Genomic DNA, 20,599 nt, shown 5'->3' with positions numbered 1-20,599 from the left:
GGTAAAGGACATAATGTTCCAGCTATTTTAGGACCCATTTACACTATGAAACTTATGGCATTCAAACAGTTGTTGAACATGTTTGAGGAACAGCTGTGTTATTGCTAAAGTGTGAAGACTGAAGTATGTATAGACCTGTAGGGGTGCTCAAGAACAGTTTTGAGTGAGCTTCTATTCAGCTGAAAACCCTGTTCTTACTCAATTTCACTGTGTGTGAAGAGCATCTAGCAGAGTCAAATGACTTGATGAACATTCCCTTTATTTCAATGAAAATAGAAGCAATTATGCGTGATAACTTTGATAGCTGAATCAATCTTTCTCAAATAAGACTAAATAACATAGATCAAAAGTGTGCTTTTAGTGTTCATTCAGGGATACTCTGGTCATTGTTTAGGTATCTCTGCTCCATGAATAAAACAATTTTTTTTACCTCCTTCCTTCTTTTCTCTTGATGAGGCTAAAATTTCGCTTATTCTTCAAGACTGGATCTCCCACAGAGAAATAAATTGAGAATAAAGAAATGCATCTCATTGCAAGATGGTATGAGAAAGACTTTCAAAGTCAATGTGAGGTAACCTTTATTCTTTAAAAAAGATTTTCTTCATAGTTTAACCCACTTATCAAAGCAACTCTGCTAAGCCTGGCCTGCATAATTTGTTCAAAGTCAGTATGTATTAATCATTTTTTGGATGAGTATCTGAAGCAGAAAGATGAATAACTTTGCAGCAATTTTGGTATGTTCCTCATTGGCTCATCTGTCTGTTTACAATTGTATACATATACAGATTTGAATTGTCTGTGGTGGTAAAGTGATGGCAGCTCAGGTCTCTGGGAGTGCAAGTGGATTTGGAACAATTTTCTGGAATACTGATTTAAATGATCTATATTTTTCCTCTCGTCTCCAAATGATGCCATCTCTCCTCTGTTATTACTTCTGAAAATCAATTTCTTTCTGTTATTGGATTATTGGCAATTTCTGAAAATATCTGCTGAAGTAAAGTTGATAATTGCACAGTGCTGAAGCATAGAAATGTAGCGTGCAACTGGGAGTTATTCTGTAGCTATTTCTTGTAATTAGGGTTGTTTTTGTGTATGTGGATAGCACAGTTGCTTGCACTAATTGTGTGCAGGCATTTTGCACATTTTATACTTGCTAGGTGAATATATGTTCAATTTGCATAAACAGAAATACATTTGCATATACAGATAGGGATTCAAAGTCTACGCAGAAGCTGAACTTTGGTTTATGAAGATCTGAGCAAGCGTTCCATCTCTGCTTAGTCTGTACCGAGTCAGTCAAAATGCCACTGGAACGTAATCCTGAATCATATTTCTTGCACTTAGACCTCTGCAGTCCAGGACAATATATATATGTAGATAGCTTGGAAACGAATGCCTCCAGTTTAGTTCTTTGTAGGCTACATCAGTTACAACGAGCACAATAACGCTATTTGGTAGAGCATATTCTCAGCTACAGCACACTATTTTTCAACATAGTCACTGCTATCAACTATGCCTTTTTGCCAGCGATGGACAAGAACCTGTATGCCATGATTGTAAAAATCTGCACTGCTGTCTGTAACATGGCTTGTCATTCTCTCACCATTGCTCTCACCATTGCTGAAATGCACCACCCACTGCCTCACTGTGCTCACCTCCACTGCTTGGTCTCCATGTTCAGCAAGTGTTGATGAGTGTCAGTGGATGCCTTGTTTTCTGCATGGAGGAATTCAGTTCCACACCTTTACTTCATACACACTTGCATGTCAGACACCATTCTGTCCAACTGCCCCTCTGCTGCCATCTGTCACACAACAACAGCCTGTAATATAATACTGGTGGGAAGGGAAGGTGCAACCTCTGCTGCCATATAGCCACCATTCACCTCTGATGTTGTGGGCCAGCACCATAAAATGTGAGGCTTTACTTCCAGAGCAACCCTTGTACCTATTATTATTTTTAGTGATTTGAGTGGCTTTAAATTCATTATGATTTAACAAAAACACAGTTCTTATTCCTGAAAACCAATGGATGATAGAGAAAGAAAATAAAAGAAAGGAACTGTGTGGGAAGAGGGAAACAAGCAATGTATATATTGAGAAATATAACAGACTAAAAATGTATACTTTCAAGAACATATGTGGTTGTAGCATTAACACTTATTATAACTCTGCTTCTTTTACTTTACCATCCTCCATCCTCTTTGCACTAGCATATCTTTTCCCAGTTTTAATATTGTGATGAAGAAAGCAGTTAGTGACTTACCATGTAGGGCAGACATAAAGGACATGCTTGCTTTGTACTGGAGAATTACAGGCATTTCTTTTCTATTTTTTTCACAGATCCTGTTTGCTTTCCTTCTGGGAAGGGCAAAGAATTTAACATTTCCTGGCTATGGTAGCCCTCTGGATTTATTGTGCTGAAAATTACCTAGTGTAGGTAGGCATTTGGTTTGGAAAAAGAAATCAAGCTAAAGCATGGGATACTTGTCTATAGTAGGCCCTGTCACAGAGGATCCCATGGGAAGACAAAACGATGCATAAATAAATTAAATTTGACCTTTTATGATTTAAATTATAATATGCATAATTTCAATAGTATTTCTGTAATCGCTGAAATTACTCTGGGCTTATTGTGCCTTAATCTGGGGACTTCTTAGCTTTCCTACACTTCAGTAAATCACTGTTATGAACGTTCACTGTGGTGCCTGATGGTTCCCATTGTAGGCAAAACTCTAAAATAATGCTGTATAGATACTTCAGTTTGTTTTTGTTGTCTTAAAAAATTACATTTTTGGCAAAATACTTGAAAATAGAATATTTAATTCAACTCAGTTATATTTTGAAAACAAAAATGTCGGCATATTGGCTCATAATTTTCTTCCTTCACAATGGGGCTATGACAGCCTCATTCCATATGAAAGAGGATCTTTAGTGATGAAAGATAAAATCCAGCTAGAGTGCAGAAAAGAATGGGAGCATTTAGCAGCCAGTCTATGATTTCTGTGAGATTTTTGTAATAAAACATCCAAATAAAATACTTTTGGTTTTCCATGCATAAACAAAAAAATAGAGACCTTTCCATCTTTGTGATCATTGTTTAATTTTGCCCATTTACTTAATGGGCAACTTATTTTCTAACACGGGAAATTGTTTTGTAAAAATGCAGTGTAGCTGCTAAAAAATAGATTAGCATCACAAAAACTATATTTAGGAGTTGGAAGTGTTAGTAGGAACAATATGTGAAATCTTTTTCCGTGGAAAGGTTCCACAGGTTTTGTTGGTTTCTGAGGAACTCCAGAACATTGTTCATTCTTGTCTGTGGGATGTCCTGTCAACATCCACAGCTCCTCTAATGACTTGAAATCGATCTGAATCATCTTTGTCATAACACTTCTTTGAAAAAGTATATTTGTATTTGGATATATGCAGGAGGCAATATTAAAACTAGACACAATTTAAAACTTCGCAGTATATTAATTCATTACAGTTCACTTAAGACACGTAATTGGCAAGAATGCTTAGGGTAATCACAGCAGGAAACAAAATCAAAATAAAATTCTAAAGTAGAGATATTTTTCTGACCAACAAGGGAAAGATTAGAAAACAAACTTTTCTATTTCATATAATAAATTTAAATTAATCAAGTGTTCTTAATTCAGAAAGCTTTCTTCCTGTTACATGCTGCTTTGTTCTCATGAGGCTCCTCCACACTGTAGCTCCCAACAGTTCTAGCCTTGACATTTCTAATAATGCTTTCAATAACTTTGAAAATTTCTACAACAGAGGATTTATGTGATGAGTTAATCAAAGCAGACTGTACAGCGATGTGTTTTTATCACAAATAAATATCTACATTTCATTACTGAAGTAGATAAAATATTTAATGGACTGCAGTGACCTTCTGCCTAGTGTTTCTTTGCTACTATTTATTTTTTTTTTCCACTTCAAAAATTTATGCGCAGGCTATAAATTCGGATTTTTTCCTAATCTTGCAACTGATTGCCTAAACCTCCCATCTGTGGCTTTGTTTCAGAAGCACTTGCTTTGATAAAATAGATACTGCAGTGATTCGGCACAAATGAATTTTTAATGCAGGCAGTTTCTGTGGGGCTACTGGCACTAAGCTCACATGAAAAGCACATTCCTGGCAAAACTGTCATAATCCAATGAAACCAAGACTGTAGCTGATGTAGAATGATGTCTGATGAATAACAAAAGCTCATTTTAAGGTAAGGCTTACTTGGAGAATGGTTGCTCCCTATCCAAGCTGGGCAGCTGCAGCCTCTGAGACACAAACTCAAATTACTTTCACAGCCAGCTGGTTCAGGGGGTCTCCCACTCTATGAATGTTGCAGAATTACACAGGAAAGAGAGTAGCACACTAAATACACCAGCCTCTAAAATAACAGCTGTCGTCCCTCTTTCTCCTCCCTACACTGTCTGATTTATCTGCAATACTCTTGAGTATTCACTGTGACTGGGATGCTGCGACCCACAGGCATTTATCTCCAGTGAAGTGAAACAGGAGATCTTCCTTGATGAACAGAAAAGGACTCGTTTATACTTTAGCTAGTAAAGCAGTGTAACCGTATGACTTCAGAAGTGCTTCTTAGGTTACAACAGTATTTGCCTGGTTTCTTCCATAAGGTCTCCTGATATTATGGAAACAAGGAGAAGAAAAATAACTGAAAAACAGAAAGAAACGCTGTCTTGTGTTTGCCCTGGGGAGCTATTTTTCAAGGCTTGGCACCAGTGATAAAAACTGCAAATAAAGGTCATCAGCAGTGTAGCAAGAAATGCCCTTCAACATTGGGTTTCCTAAACATGCCAGAAGGTCCACAAGGATCGTTGTTACAGTGGAATTTTTACTATCTCCTCAGTTCAGCATCTTTCCCCAAACAATCTTGTGGCCAACTTCACACATACTTAACTGGACAAACAAGGAGGAGTGTCCTTAGGCAAGGTTTAAGGCCATGGTGTTGCCTGCTGAGATGGAAGAAAATGTTTCAAATAAAACAACAAAGAAAAAAATCCAGGTCTGAAATGTATGTGGTTCTGGGCAGACTCCCATCAGTGTCATTTCCCATTTCTTTTCACTATTTCAGCTTCAACTGTGAGTCAATAGTATTGTCCCTCTTCTCTTTAGGAACTTAACCTCCTTCTCTTTCCTTTCTGAAAACTTCAGTGTCTTTGATCACCTGTGGTCTTTGTCTTTGAGAACTGGTGTTTGGAATAAAAATTGGAAGGCTTAATGGCTTTTACTAGTTGCAAGCTTTAAGGGACCATACTGATGGCTAGCTATCCCTGTCCAGAGTGCTCTTGAGAATTTAAATATTAAAATCTTGCTGGAGCTATTAATGTAATGTATTCAACGTTTGGAAGAAATGAATTACACATACAATCTCTAGTTTGTGGTCTTTAGTATATTACCAGCTTTCAAAACATATTGCACATCACACATTAATGATCACAGATACTATGGAAAGGTACCTACATGCATGACCCACAGTTGCCACTGGTGTTTGTGGCCTGTGTCATGCAATCCATCTTCCACTCATTAATTAGATCTTCTGATTACATTTCCTCCAGGAAAGTTCCTGTTCTCTTCCTTCAGAGAATAACACCTTCCTCTAGCCAGGGTCTTCTGCAGTGCCTCATCAGTAGAGAAGCTCAATGGAACTGAGTACACCACCTTTGCTTGCAGTTAAGTTACACCCTTATGCAGACAGCATTGCCAATTTCGAGACCTGCTGGTTCCTGCCTTCAAGCCAGTAGTGAAAGAGGATTTGAAACACGTTTCAATACCAGCATCTCTATTTGTTTAATTAATTAATATACTATCACATTTCCCCTGAACTTCTAGCCCTAAGTATATACCATGCGATGTTTTTTTATGCCTTGTTTATAGGGACTTTTCCCTTGCTGTACAAATCGCAAAACCTCATAGCATAGCATAACCTTCCTTTGTCCTTCTGTTCACTCTTAGCACTACAATTTTAGGAATTAAATTAATCAGGGAATTCATTTTATGCTGATTTTGTATAGAAAACCCCAGTAGTTGCCTAATTGCTTAATAAAGTCTTAATATTTGTGTATGTAGCACTGGATCTAACTAAATATTTGAACTGTGAGATTTAAAAGTGATTAGCCTCTTGAGAAGTGCAATATTCACTCAGGTATGTGCTGGTTTAAGAGTTTTCTCTTGCATGCTAGACATTTAAACACTACTTGAAGAAGCTTGGGTTTGACATGAGAAGGAGCACCTCCAATTAAATTGTAAATTGTAAATTAGATTTTTGGATAATAAACTCTTGAAGGCTGATATGTTCAGTTTAGGGAATATGCTTGTACATGAAAGCTCTTTCAAAACAATGTAGGATGGGAATTTGAAACATGCCAGCAATTTCCACACAAACTCTTTACATGACTACTCTTAATCCCAGCCGAGGATCTTTGTGAAATTGCCTCAGACCAGCTCAGAAGCCAGGTTAGTGTACGCCATAGCTAGGCCTCCTTAGTGAGGAATTAAAATATGTATTATAAAGGAGAGTGACCATGGAGCTGTTATTGTGGAGAAACCAGGCCATTTTCCCACATGGATGCATCTTGACACAGTGGAGTCCTTATAATAACTGGAGCTTTTCTGTGCTTCTGCATCAGATAAGCATTTATGTCTGGCAGCACTGCAGACTACTGATTTGCTTAAACTGCTCATACTTGCATACCTTTTTTGAAACACAACATATATCTCTTTGGGGTACCATTCCTCCTGGTAGCAAGCTGTCACTCCCTAAGTTTCGTACTGTTGTGAGATGAATGCTTAGAAAGCAGGATGCACTTGATTTTATTCATAAAGCGTTGCACATGTGATAGAACATCCTGGCTCTATCTAATTAAGCAATAATTCACCACGGGCAACAGTGTCTTTCAGAGTGGTTATTGTGTGTCTCAGCTGGATTGCTGAAAGGCAGAAGGCTGTGGGCTGCACAACTGGAAGAGCAATAATCATCTGAGAATTTATTTCCAAGGATGCTTTACTAACATGAAATAAATAGTTTTGTCCTGTCTTAAGTTTTGGTTGCTTGTGGAGTGTTTATGTTATACACCGAAAGCAATGCCTGACTTTGTTCTAATGACATGAGATAGAGTTATGACAGCTGGTCACAATCATTTCCTGCTCCAGGTGTGTTACCTGAATGAGATCTATTGGCCCTTCTTAAACTGTTAGCAAGGTTACTGGAGCTAGGCTTTGCTGGAGGATATACAGAGCTATCATCAGGTGAGATATAGGGCTTTCTTGCTCTCTGGATTTTGTTGAATGTAACTTCAAAATCAAAATGAAAGAATGGAGGGTAGACTGAGTGCAGAACACAGCCTGTGGAAGAGGTGAGAAAAGGGCATGCTGAACAGTTTGTGAACAGAAAGAAATTTCTTTGTCAGAACTGGGAAAGAAAAAGGAGGGCAGGAGGTGGTTAGCATCATTAAAGAAACATGGAACAGGAAGTTAAAGGAAATATGGAGGTAAGAGGCGCTGAAAGGTCAGAAACAATGTTGATAGTTTTGCATATTTGAGGACCTAGAAATGTAACTCAAGAAGAGGCTCAGAAGCTCTGGTGAGTTACCTGAAGTCACAGGCAGGAAACAGGCTGGTGGGCTACTTCAGAGGTCTGTTCTGTAGCCTTTACCTTACAGTAGAAGGTCATAGTACAGTAAAAGGCCGTAGAGCAGACTAAAGGAGGAAGATGAGAGAAATTCTTGAGACAGAAGAAGCTGATGAAGAAAGTCCTTCTTATAAAGCACCTTCTGTGTCATCCAGGACTCAAATCAAGATTTGATTTTTGTTTGTTTATCTCTCTATGAGCTCATAGACATGCTATTACAGCTTTTAAGGCAGTAGGTCTTTCTTTATATTGCCAAACCCAGTCCCTCTGTAAAAAAAGGTTCTGTGGTCTTTCAGGTCTGACAAAGGTAGCAAGGAAATCCTCTTTTCTTTGTATTGAGTCTTATTATATAAAAACCTGCAGAAAAAATCCCAAACCATATAGCTTCTGAGCTGCTTAATGTTGCCATTTCCTATTTGTCTCTTTTTTTTCCTCTTAACTAGTTCTTACAAGACTTCATGTGAATTTCCAAGCTGTGTTATGATGTCTGGAAATATCTCGTGTATATTATTTGAAAATATGTTCAAATAACCATTATGGGTGAGATACTGCTTTGTGAATTATGTATCTGTAATAGCACTTCAAAGAGGTTCTCCCCTTATCCTTGTTCTTTTTTCTTCCTATGGAGAAGCTAAATATATCTAAAACAGAATGTTTAGAAATTGTCATTAATCATGAATTTCTTCTTTTCTCTCTCCATCCATAAACAAAGTAGGTAAGGTGGAGAGTAGCAAGGAACTTGATAATTATGGAGATGAATGCAAGTGATAGATAATGCACTAAATACAGCAATATTTTGTTGTACTCTGCTGCAGATCACGTTTTTTTTGTTTGTTTGTTTGTTGTATCTATCTCTTGGGAGGTATCATGATTAAGATATAAGATTTTATTTCTATACTTACCATGGCGTTTGGCTTTTATGATCAGTGTATTTTGCTTATGGAGTGTGCGAGGCTTTTATTTTGTTGCTGTAATATCTGGCTAGCAGAAAAGGCAACTATTTCTGAATGAAAAGAAAACCTCTGCAGTCATCTTCTGCATGTGTGTGGAAGCTAGTGGTTTTTATTGAAATAACTGTACCTTAAAATAGAAAGGAAGTCTTTCCAGTTCCAAATTTAGTTTTTGGTTTTCACCTGCTTTGCTGTTCTGAAAGTTTAACAGTTCTAGAAAAAGCTAACCATGCATCTGCTTCCAGCCTTATTACAGTGTTCTAGTGTTAAGCATCTAGGTGAATCTATTCAATTTTGCCATAGAGGTTACTCTCATTCATTGGGATTGCGTCATTATGGCTTTATTACTGTGGCAACTGGATTTAATCTAAAAGGGGTTAGTCAAAATGTGGATCAGTTGCGTCAATTCTTTTCAAGTGCCTAGGCAGACTGTAATGTGAAAAGAATCACTACCTAGTGATAAGGGATCACCAAAGCCTTGTGATTATATGTGCTTAGAGGCATTCTACTACAGGCTAATGGTTTTTTTTTTTTTTTTTTTAACTGGTTGGAGAGTATATGGTAATGTTTAGATAACATAGCTTCTTCCCAGTCAGAAGCTGAGTGGGTCATATACTTGCTCTGAAACTGTGAACCGTGTCATTAGTTGTGCTTTGAGCATCAGCTCATTGCCTTCATGATATGATAGACAGAGGAATGCAGGCTAGGACCAACATGAAACAAGAAGCTACCATGATGAATGGATTTGAGCTAACTTTCCAACTAAGACTAAGTATAATTTGTGTAGGAGGAGTTCAAATGAATTGAGGCACTGTGTAGCAGAGTATGAGCTCGAATCATACCTGTTCAGATGATGGTTAAAAGCCTTGTCCTGCTATCTTTTTTTTTCCCTGTGAAGTGCTTTAGTGAGATGGCAGTTATGCACAAAGGCCCACTGAGATATTTCTCCTCCTGGGAGAAAATGGCCTCTGTGCCATTTCCAGTTTTCCTGAGTTTTGCTTTAGATTCTACACCTCTCCATCTTTCCTTCTGGAGGTCAGGCAGGCCATTGGAATGGATTTGGTTATGCTGTCTCAAGCTGCCATTCTCTCCCTCAGTTAGATAGTTCCATTATGGAGTGTCTGGGTTCTAGTTGTGCTCAGATCTGCTTGCTGGTGTTGGTGGAGATGCAAGGTGGGGAGAGTGGCAGCCCTCTACTGAGAGAGCTGGAACAGTGAGAAGTGTGGAGGTGTGAAATCTCCTTGAACCACAAGCGGCTTTCTCTTTCCAAAACAATATTTGCAGGTGAAAACTGTAGGTGATATTTGGGCTAGGATGGAAACAATATGGCTGTTCTTCACTTGTTTCCTGAAGCAAAATTTTATTATGTGACTGATAAATGTCACAAACCCAAAAAGAACAACTGCAGAAGGCCTAACCTTTTTCTTTCCCCTCCTTTTCTAGAATATTTTACCACTTGCATTTCTGTCACTTATTCAGATTTTTCCTAATCTAATAATAATTTCTATCTGAAGAAGTCCTGCAAAATAACCAATATATTTGATTTCCCCTTAGGTGATAACTGGAAGATCTTTGAAAATACTGAACAAGCTTATACCAGAATCATCTCCAGCTCATGGATCAGGGCTGTAAAGCCACCTGAAAACTTCTTCCTCAGAATATCTGTCCAGTGTTTCTCTCCGCTACTCTAGGAGGAACCATCCAGGTAGGAAACCAATGATAATACAAGCGACAGAGAAGAAAGTTCTATGTTTTTGTCCTTTTATAATCCTCTTGTAATTTTTTGGTATTTTCAGTATGCCAGTTCAGCTGCTAAAATTATCTGAGCAGTAAAACCTCCACCCAGCCATCAGCTAAAAGCCTCTTCAGCAACAAAGTATCTGTCAAGTCTGCTTGATTTAGTCTATTGTATTTAGTGAGCACATGGCCTACTCTTTAGACCACTGAAGGTGATTAATTTTTTTTGCAATGGAACTTTATTGGATAAGATCACATAATTATTTAATGAGGTTTAGCCATGCAGATGCAGGCCTGTATCTGAAATTTGCTCCTTAAACTGTTCCATCTAGATCTGCACGCCCAGACAATTAAGATGAAAGTAGGTTTGTGTGCACTGGAAAACTCAAGAATTTGAAGTAATTAATGTAATTAAAGGGGATTAGTTAAATAGGATTAATTCCAGATCTCTTTCCAAAGCGAATTAAACTAAACCAAGTTAAGGCCACTTTGATTCTGAGTAAAAGCATCCACTTGCCAGCCTAATGCGGTTTAAGTAATCTTCTTAAAAAGTGAATTTGGATCAGTTTTCCTGAATATTTTCCTAGTTCCTTTGGATTAAAACAGAAATGACTTCAACTTTGCTTGCTTTAAGGTCTAGTTGAATATGACGCTCAAGATTGGAGACTATGATTAGTACTCAGCAAATAGCATTTGCATGGTACTCAGGAAGAAAGTGTCTACGTGACCGCTTAGGATTGAAGTGAATGGATCTTTATGTACTTTTATGTGCTAAACAAAAACAATCCAGGCTTATGCATCTTCTACATTTTCAGTGTTTACACTTTAGATGCCTACAGAGTGATAAAAGCATAAAGGCAGGCATTGCTATATAAGGTATATTGCTGTTCAAGTTCTCTTGGGTTATATTCTACTTCATAGCATGTGAATAGCATAGAATGTCTACTCTTTAAGGTTATCAGGTGAGTTGTACCCTAAGCCCTTCTGAGTGCTGAATTACTGGGAAACTTCTGAACCTTTGCTTAGTGTCTATTCTTTGAGCTGCTGGTTGCCCAGGTGGATGGCTCAGACTGTGTATCTGGCTTCATGGCTTATTGGCAGAACCTTTGTCTCCTGTAGAATGTGGATTTTTCACTTTTTGTTGATCTGATGCTGTTTGAGACAGAGTACTAGGAACCAGGTGCGGCACTGTCTGACTATGGCAGTGGTTTAAAAAATTACAGTGCTGTTTCCACCATGATGTTGTTTTTTCCCTCAGGTCCATCATCTGAAGCCAGTTGCCTCACTTTAAATAGAGTTGCATATATTAGCAGGAAAGTTAAAAATGTTTATGTTTTGCCGAAGTAGTGTATAGTGTATCTAAAGCAATACTAACTGTGGGAAAACAATTGTGTGGTACTGTTTACTGGCCAGTGCCCAGGTCTGCAGAATATCAAAGGCAGTGTCTAAAAACAGACATAGATAGGTGAGTTCCTGAAAATGGAGCTCAATTTCAGCAACTGGTAGCATCAAAGTCAAAATTGCTACTGACTTTTTGTTGGACGGTATGTAGTCTTAGCAGTTTGTCTGTGTGCTGTCACTTACAATATCAGTGCCTACAAGGTCCCTTTGATCATTCTGACTTTGATGGGAGTTGTCATGTGAAGAAGTCATGATTCCTGTCAGCTGAATTAAAATGCACAGCTATACTGCTGTTTTTTTAGATCTGTTAAGCTATGATTCACAAAGGCATCCTAAAACTGTCCTTGATGTATTGACTTATGTCTCCATTACCTGAAATGGATTACTTTTGATTGTAAAGGGGCTTGAAAGGGTAAGAATGATACCTTCCACATGAAAATTTTTGAGAAAAGAGATTATGTCAGGGGTATTTGAGCCAGTCAGGCTCAGAAGCAATATGGGCATACTTTCCCAATTAGGTACCAGAATGAATGTGTAAATTAGATACAGATTCTTGACCCGAGCTCATAAGAACACAGCTCTGTGCTGTGCCACTGAGATTTACTGCCTAGAGACTGTCCATTACTCTGCTGCAGGTTGTAGATAGGCTTGAAAGATGTACCTGAGCTACCTACTAGATGTCTAGACATGTTTCATTAGAGGTTTTTTAAGATGGGAATGGCCCTATCTTCAGTAACACCATGACTTCTTTACATCACTCAGGTAGTGGAAAATGAGCTGAGGTAAGTTTACAGCTACATAAATTCTATTCTGTACTGGTGGTACAGGCAGGCTTAACAGTGAAATGTTTTCTATGCAGTGTATGTTAAACAAATACAATTTCATAATTCCCAACTAACAGGCAATCTAAACAACTATTTTCTCAATGAACTATGGTTTTTTCAATGCTACTCTGTTTGAAAAGGGAAAGTCAGTATCAAAACATAAAAAGTTTTCTTCCTTGACAACAGGTTATGCTTTTTCCAAGAAGATAGCAATGCAATTTAAACGTCGATCTGTGGTCATTTCCCCTAACTGATTTGATCCGATCTGTCACTAAATCCCAACACTTTGTCATATAATAAGCTCACAGTCTTTGATTGTCACTGACACCAACTCAGGAGCACTGATCAGAAAAAATCTTCCTTTGATTTCTCTGGGTGGTGGATCAGATGCAGCAGTGCAAAGGAAAGAGCTGAGAGGAAAAAAATAAAAGGAAAAACGTAAGAACTGCCCACAGAGATATTCTTCAGAACTACAGACAATAATCCATTTTCTCCTCTTAGGGTGAGCAAAACCTTTCTATATGCAACACCTGCAAATCACAAAATAGTACGAGGTGTCTTAAAAACAATCAATGTTACATGATGGTATGTGACTTCCTAGATAGTTCTGCTCCACAGCTATGTATATGCAGCCCCCTACTCCTTTTTTTTTTTTTTTTTCTCCTGTTTCAGAAAGAGATTTTCCCCCAGATCTTTTCAAACTCGAACTTAGTGTTTATTGGCTTTGTATTTAGTTCAGTTCTAACAAGATTTAAACTTTCAGATGCCTCTTGATTCAAAGAGTCCGTTCATAACTGTAGGTGTAAAGGCAAACTCCTGAAGTGCAAATGCTGTATGCTTTCTGGTATCTCCTTCTTGAGAGCAAAGGTTTGCAGATCACGAGAGCTCTGTATCAGATTTTTGCTGTTAGTTGGCAACCCTGCACGTGTCAAGGGAGTTGAAATTAGATGATCATTGTGGTCATTTTCCACACAGGCCATTCTATGATTCTATGATTCTGTTGTTTTGAGCTACTGTTATGATATGGACAATATATTCAGGAGTGTGGATGCTCTGTTGTATCTGCTTCTAAACCACTGAGAACATTCTGAGGTTTTCAAGAATTCTACATTTACCCCAAAGTCTTACTCTTCCATAGTTGTTGTTGTTGCCTGTACATGTCCTGATCTCACAGCATATTTGTATGTCAGTACAGGTGTAAGAGACTTCAGGTGCCTCAACCATCTGCAAACCTGAGCAAGGCTTTCAGACTTAATCTATATGTATTTTGAGAAAAAGAATTGTGTATTCTTCTGGGCTGCATTTTCAAATAGAAGTCTTCCTTTGATTTATGAATTTGAGCTAGAACTCTTCGTGTTGCCTTTTATATACGCCACTTATTTTGCTCACAGGAACAGTGCAGTTAGAGCTATTCTAAAGTAACTGTTTTCACATCAGTAGCAGGGTTGGCGTGGGAAAGGACGAAAGTGGAAGCTAAGGTATTTTAGGAAGTTTCTTCTTCATTTAAAATAAAAAGTACAGTAATTAGACAAAGCAACCAGTGCCAAATACAATGTAGCACCTATGAAGGACTTAATTACAGAGGAAGGTTATGTGTTCCAATTGACAGAGTAATCCGTACTCTAATTTACTCGTCTTACAACTCATTACATCTGAGATATTGATTTTTCCAGTAAATGCCTTCAGTGGATAAATAAATGCATTTTCTCAGGGACCTTGTTTTGAGTCTGATCTGTGAACCCCTGTCAAATGAACATAGAAAGCTCAAACTTCTCTATTAGGTGGTGTCTGTAGAATAATCAAAGCAGTCATACTTCAGTAGTGCTAGTAACTTGTAAATAAAGTGCAGACAGAAACGAGTCAGATAGAATTGTGTTGCCTTTGAGACTTAAAAGATGATGCTCTAGCAGGAAGTAGAAGTAGACAGCGATTAGATTTTAGTTATGGACCTTGAGGTTTTGGGCTTTAATAACACATTTACCTCAATTATGCTCTATAAACTTAGTGCAATGAGCCAAAGAGATGAGGGGAACATAGAGTTGTTAAACCTTGTTCTGGTGCTTCATAAGAAGTTGAACATCTTCAAAGCATACTTCAGTTCATAAAGTAATCGCTCTATTGCAGGTGAGATAACTGCTAACTGTGGCTGAGGAAGCATGAGATATTTATGTAATGTATGTATGTAAGGGTAATGTAAGATTTATCCAAAGCTCCAGAAGATATTACAATGTTGTATTTGTCAGAATTTTCAGCATTTGCAACTTCTGATTGGCAGAAGTTATTTGTGCTCAGCAATTCAAAGCAACAAGAATTTAATTGATGAGTATCATATTCCCAGTGTCAACTTTTAAACAAATAATTCCCTGGGATATTATTTGCTTTTTTTTTTTTTCTTCCTTTTTTCTTCTTTTTTTTTTCTCTTGGAAGTAAATAGTCAACTTGTTAACTGCTTACTTACTAACACGTTACTGAAAACACTGTTGATGATTTGATTTCATAAGTAACACAGGAGTTACTGTAATTGACTATACCCAAGATCCATCCAGACTTGCATTTCCAGCGGCCAGCATTAGTCACTACCGTGAGTTTTAGAGAGTGAAATTCAGTTTTTCATGGGAAAGTTTGCAATGATATAATAGAATCATAGAACAATTTGGGTTGGATGGAACCTTAAAGATGATCCAGTTCCAACCTTCTGCCATGGACAGGGTTGCCACCCACCAGATGAGTCTGCCCAGGATCCCATCCAACCTGGCTTTGAATGCCAGAGTATCCACAGCTTCTTGGGCAGCCTGTACCAATGTCTCATTTCCCTCTGAGTAAAGAGTGTCTTCCAAACATCTAAACTAAATCTACCTTTTTTTTTTTTTTTTAATTCTAATCCATTTCCCCTTGTCCTCTCTCTATCAGTTGACGTAAAAAGTCAATCTTCTTCCTAATTATAAGCTCTTTTCAAGTACTGGAAGACCACAATGAGATCTCCCCAGAGCCTTTTCTTCTACAGACTGAGCAAGCCCAACTTCCTCAGCCATTCTTCATAGGAGAGGTACCCCAGCCCTCTGATCATCTTTGTGGCCTTTCTCTGGACCTGCTCCAACAGTGTCCTTTTTGTGCTGGGGTCACAACATGTTGACTAGAGAGTCAACAGAAAAATTGTACTTGGTCTTCTCTTTAAATCTACTGAATATCTTGTAGAAATACAGTTTCATCTGTTATATCTTTGATCAGTTTTAAAAATTCCTTCTGTTCTTATGTGTTTCTTTCTTACCTAGGAACTCCTCATTCTGTTTTCTATGCATCATTTTATGGATCTGTCATTCCCAATTTTTTTTCTTTCCAAACAAAAGTAATTATCTTTCTGTTTTTAATCTCTCCCAGTATGGGAACATTTCTGTGCCTTCAATCATTTTTATTGCCCTTTGCTGCCCCTTTCTATTTATACTTTTTTTTTTTTTTTTTTGTGAAATTGGATGAGCAGAAATGTTATATGATAGCACCACTTTTTTTTTTTTTCTTTTTAATGTAGTGGCACTATGATTTTTTTCTGGATTGCTTGTTCTTTAATGAAGGCTAAAAAGCTATTCATTGTTTCTTATAGTGCCAGCAGGCACTGTCCTTCTCAGAAAGATGTCTGATTCCCTTTTTTTCTGAATTGTTATTGAGTATGGGCCATCAGAGTATACAAGGAGTTCACCTTGTTCCTTCCATTATTCTGCATTCAACTCCATTTATGATGCATTTGCTATTATGGTATTCAGCTCCCTAATTACATCAGGTTCCTTAGTCACCAATCATTCTTTAGGCTATGTGAGTTGGCAAGAAAACAAACAGGTCCTCCTTCCCTCAAAAGAGATTTATGACACAGTGAAGGCAAACAATTTTGGATCACATGCACTTTATCCCCTCTCTCTTCAATCTTAGTCACATGAGAAGATGCCTGCCTTTGGAGTGTCATTTATTTTTAAGGGATATGATCACTTACAGAGTTGCACACAGAGAATAGCATGCAGATGAGGACCCCAAGTTATTCTAGTCCTATCAATTATTCTTTGAATATATGCAGCTTTTTTTTCTCCGTCTGATTTTCTGTGGCAGTTTCAAACTGTTTCTCCAACATCATCTTTTTTTAAGCAGATCTTTTCTGAAGATGTTACCCTTAGGGCTAACTGGCACCTGGATTTTATGTATTTTATTTCTGCTTATATCGGTAGGGGTATTGTTTAGTCTAGTGGCTGGCAGTATTCTTGGACAGCTGCTTTAACTTGCCTTAGTGCGGACCTGTCCTCACAAACACCTGGTTGCTTTCATTGCTGTGTGGCATTGCGAGCTGTCTAGCATCTGAATTTGATAATCAGTGTATGAAAAGGCTTCCTATTCAGAGGAAGCTTTGCTCCTTGAAAAAGAAAGCAAAGTCAGAGGACTGTTGTATGCCCCTAGTATCTGATTTTCACAACATCCCAAGTAGTGTAGTGTAGCCCTAATGCACAGCAACCGGAATATCATTCAACTAAAACCAGTCCCTATTTTAGGAGCTCTAATTCATGGCTTCAGGGTATATATATTTTCACCTGGACACTTGCTTTCTCATAATATGTAGACTTAAGTAAAGTTTATAAATTTTTCTGCTCTCAAATTATTTTTGTAGAAAAGTTTGGAACTCATTTCAGTGATCTTGATTAGAGAAACTTGGTTGTCTCTCAGCCAAGTACTTGTATTTTGTTTTTCACTTACAAGTATTCTTTTCCATTTTATACATCATCATGTAAAATTAACCTGTGTGCCTATGTGCAATAGACTGAGTGGAATACTAATGAGAGTAACAGTGCTAAAAAGCCTCTCATTCTGGTATTTGTGTGTGCAGTGTCAATGTTGCTTGGCATCATGACAATTCTGTTTTTATCCATTCACTCCTTAAATCGCCTAGTTACTAGATTTCAGCAGGATGTGGAAATGTAAAGTATCATTAAAATATTGCTTAAAGGTTTTTCTTGATGGGATTTTTTTTTCCCCTCATGTTTCCAAGTCTTTCAGAATTTGAACCTGTCTGTAACAATTTCAGCTGTTTTCTTTGGCAGTAACAGTAAAAAGCCACTAAATGTGTGTACTTTTAATGATGGAAAAATATCTGCTACTACATGTTTATTCCTTGCCCAGCAGACTCTGTCTGATATTTGTTCTCTTTTTGTTTGTTTTTCTTTCATTCATGATGTCAGATCTTGATTATTATGAACTTCCTTTTATGCAGTGTAAAATAGTTTATGCTCTTCTCATTTACACGTGCCAAGATTTTGGAACTTCATAAAGTTTCTCCTTCTTTCCAGTCTCTACTTCCTCTTGTTCTTTAAAATCTCAACTTGCAACCCCACGCGTTGTTTCCTTAACAAGATGGAGGATGCTCATGACCTAGTCCCAGAAATGCTATTTTTGATCTTCAAACAGTGAAACTAATAAATTAAATAATGTTCCTCCCATATCAAAGTCAGAGGAAGGCTTACTAGTCTTTTTTTTCCCTTGAAATTGTCTCATTCCTTGAATCCACAGACATTTTTATCATGTATATATGTGGGGTATCAGCAAGTCCTGTCCCCAGCCTGCAAGCATTGGAAGCTTTTGATCAATTCCTTTCCAGAGATCTGCTAACAACTATTTAACTTAGCATAATTAGATTAATAAGAGTTGCACAGGATCTCTCTATTTACAGTCTGCACGAGAAATGATCTATGATCTGTTCTCTTGGTATTTTTTATTTCTAGTCCATACGTAGTGCCTGCTTTTCTACATGAAACATTAGTACAAAGTCTATGACTATAAAGTGCAACAGATTTGCCTTGCTGTCTCTGAGGCTCTTCATGTATATGCTAACACTACATCTAATATTAGTGCAAGCAAGATGGAGAAGCGTTCCTTCTGCCTTGTGCAGGGTGCTTGCAAAGGAAATTAAAATTGAGTGGCTGCAGTGCTGAGTGTTTGTACCCCTTGTACTTCATGCGTTCAAAAAACCTTGCTTTTATTGTCAAGCGTTTTTATTTGGTGTGAATTCAGTCAGGAACGAAGTTGACTCTGGCACCAGAGCAAGACTAAGCACTGAAGAAAATGGAGGCGAGGGTATATCTCGATTGTACACTTGCTGTAGTTTAACCCAGCAGGTGAGGTGGCTCAGCATCACGCAGTTCTTTGTTCACTCTCTTCCTTCCCAGTGGGGTTGGGGAGAGAATTGGAAAAAAACAACAAAGTAGAACTCATGGGTTGACATAAAATTGTGATACACAAGCGATTGCTCACCACGTCCTGACTGATGCCCAGCTAGTCCCTGAGCACCAGCAGAGAGCCAGAGGAACTCCGTCTCCCTTCAGAACTGCTTCCACATGCTGCCATATGGTATGGAATATCCTTTTGGCCAGTTTAAGTCAGCTGTCCTAATTCTGCTTCCTCGTAGCTCCTTGGGCCCTTCATTAAGAATGGCTTTGCAGCAACTATAAACATGAGTGTGTTATCAGCATTGTTTATCTCCTAGAACCAAAACATGGCATTGTACCAGACACTCAGAAAAAAGCAATTCTATTCCAACTGAAACTAAGACAATACTCTGTGTGTGTGTGTGTGTGTGTGTGTGTGTGTGTGTGTATGTATACTTGTGTGTAAAATTAGAATGGCTGAATTGAAAGGTTACTGTGCATTGCTTTGGTACCCTAGCTAGTTCTGTAAAGTGCAGTATTACATAGTGCACTTACAGGGCAGTGCAGACGTTTGCTGAACAGCAAAATGATCTGGGGAGAGCAGACAGAAGAATCAGTGATGTGTGCCCAAGTATGAAACTGCACACCAGGTGTATGGGTGTATGGTGGAAGTAGCAGACACCTGAAAGAAAGGCAGTTAGAGCTGTTTGCATAATTGTATTCGTAATATTCTCATAGCACGCACACAAAAGTGTTAAAAAGGAACTGGAGTGATTAGTAAATGACTCGAGCATATTGCATGTGCTTGAAAGTTGATATTCTTTCTGATGCCTGGGTTAAATGCATTTAACACTATGATACAGAACTTGCTTGTTTCAAAGAGATGTGACAAATCATTAGGCACAGTTCTAATCTTCCTTTGGAGTACTGACACTCAGCAGACTGTTGGATTCTAATCCATTGAGATCACATGCTCTAAATTTTCTCATGCTTATGGACTTTGGCGCTGTTTCTGATGCATTGCTGGCTTATTTCTAAAGCTTACCCTAACATATCTGAAATTGTGTGCCTTTAGCACCCTTCCTCACAATATCAACTGTGTGTATTCTTTGGTCTACAATGCAGTTCATTAGAGCACCTGGGGTAGAAGTGCAATGGATACAGGCACATGCACGTGCCTTTCCAAAGTGTCAGTACTCTTAGCTATACAAAAAAAAGAAAAACAAAGATCTTAACAGACCAATGATTTCTGGATGTGCTTATATGCCTATTTCTTCTTACTACTCTGAAATATCCTCTGGACTTTCAGATCAGTCCCTGTGGTATGGTCTGGAATTGCTTTCTTGTAGCTTATGACTGGTCTCCTGAACCACTGAATCTTTCCAGCTTAGCTCATCTTTAATCTCAGTTGTTTCTGGAGCTAGACCAGCACCTCTGCTAAAAAAGAATGTTCCTCCTCTATCTCCATCTCAAAGCCTCCTGTTCATCTCCCTGAGGCTTCTGATGCTATGTACTTCCCTGATTTATGGCTTGGTTTCTTTGGTAACCTTCCACTGCTCTGAATTCCCACCATACAGCAGTTAAGTACTGCATTAAACATTCTCCATTTGCTTTGTGAGTAGAGAGATGCACAAAGACACAGAGAGCTTTCACCAGGCAATGATTGTTTTTTTTATTCTTTTCAAAACACTACAAAATGTTCTTTTTGGATTTTTAGATGTCTGTTTTTTTTTCTTTTTTTCTTTTTGTTGTATTATCTTTTCTGGATTATTTTCAGTGCATTATTTTCAGTCTAAGCAGTGCTTAGAAGAGCAATTAATCATACTAGTATGGACACTTAGAAGCTCC

The 20,599-nt window shown here is 38.0% G+C and overlaps 1 protein-coding gene across 2 annotated transcripts in view; it reads left to right on the top strand.

Annotated features, from left to right (window-relative positions):
• The window catches only part of GADL1 (GAD like acidic amino acid decarboxylase 1), a 246,357-nt gene that overhangs the window by 76,193 nt on the left and 149,565 nt on the right, over window positions 1–20,599 (top strand). For both annotated transcript variants that reach the window (XM_085226413.1, XM_085226412.1), the window contains one exon: window positions 10,168–10,318. The gene's annotated coding sequence lies outside the window, so the exon portion shown is untranslated. The remainder of the gene's footprint in view (window positions 1–10,167; window positions 10,319–20,599) is intronic.

The sequence above is a fragment of the Meleagris gallopavo genome, chromosome 6 (assembly GCF_905368555.1).
Source record: "Meleagris gallopavo chromosome 6, MGAL_WU_HG_1.1, whole genome shotgun sequence".
NCBI classification, from domain to species: Eukaryota; Metazoa; Chordata; class Aves; order Galliformes; family Phasianidae; genus Meleagris; species Meleagris gallopavo.
Note: the sequence above shows the minus strand (reverse complement) of the source record. Positions and strands in the feature narration are given on the sequence as shown.